Source organism: Carlito syrichta, unplaced genomic scaffold (assembly GCF_000164805.1).
Source record: "Carlito syrichta isolate Samal-C Ts95f unplaced genomic scaffold, Tarsius_syrichta-2.0.1 Scaffold301730, whole genome shotgun sequence".
Lineage (NCBI taxonomy): Eukaryota > Metazoa > Chordata > Mammalia > Primates > Tarsiidae > Carlito > Carlito syrichta.
The window spans coordinates 1-914 of NW_007245826.1; positions in this window are offsets into that span (position 1 = coordinate 1).

The window sequence follows — 914 nt, forward strand, 5'->3', positions numbered from 1 at the left end:
GCAATCTACAAATTCAATGCAATACCCATTAAATTACCAACAACATTCTTCTCAGACCTAGAAAAAACAACACAGGAATTCATATGGAAACACAAACGTCCAAGAATAACCAGAACAATCCTCAGCAAAAAAAACAAAGCAGGTGGTATCACAATACCAGACTTCAAACTTTACTATAAAGCTACAATCATCAAAACAGCTTGGTATTGGTACAGGAACAGGCATATAGATCAATGGAACAGAATTGAGATTCCAGAAGCAAAACCTCAATTTCTCAACCAACTCATCTTCGACAAAGCCCCCACCACCTACCAATGGGGAGAGGAGAACCTATTCAGTAAATGGTGCTGGGAAAACTGGCTGACCACATGCAGAAGATTGAAACAGGACCCCTATCTATCCCCATGCACAAAGGTTAACTCCAAATGGATCAGAGACCTAAATGTAAAACCTCAAACCATAAGAACCTTAGAAAAGGAAGGAAATACTCTCATGGAAATCGGAACTGGCATCCAATTCCTGTACAAAACCTGTAACCCACAGTACATAAGAGAGAAGATAGACAAATGGGACCTTATTAAACTGACAAGCTTCTGCAAAGCCAAAGAAACCATCAAGAGAGCAGGGAGACAGCCTACAGACTGGGAAGAAGTGTTTGCCAACTCTAGGTTTGACAAAGGCTTAACGTCCTGGATCTACAAGGAACTGAAACGTACTGAAAAGAAGAAAACAAACAACCCCATTATAAAATGGGCAAAAGATATGAACAGACACTTCACAAAAGAAGACATCCGAGCAGCCAACAAACACATGAAGAAATGCTCAACCTCACTAATCATCAGGGAGATTCAAATCAAAACCACACTGAGAAACCACCTAACTCTAGTCAGATTGGCAATTATCACAACTCAAAA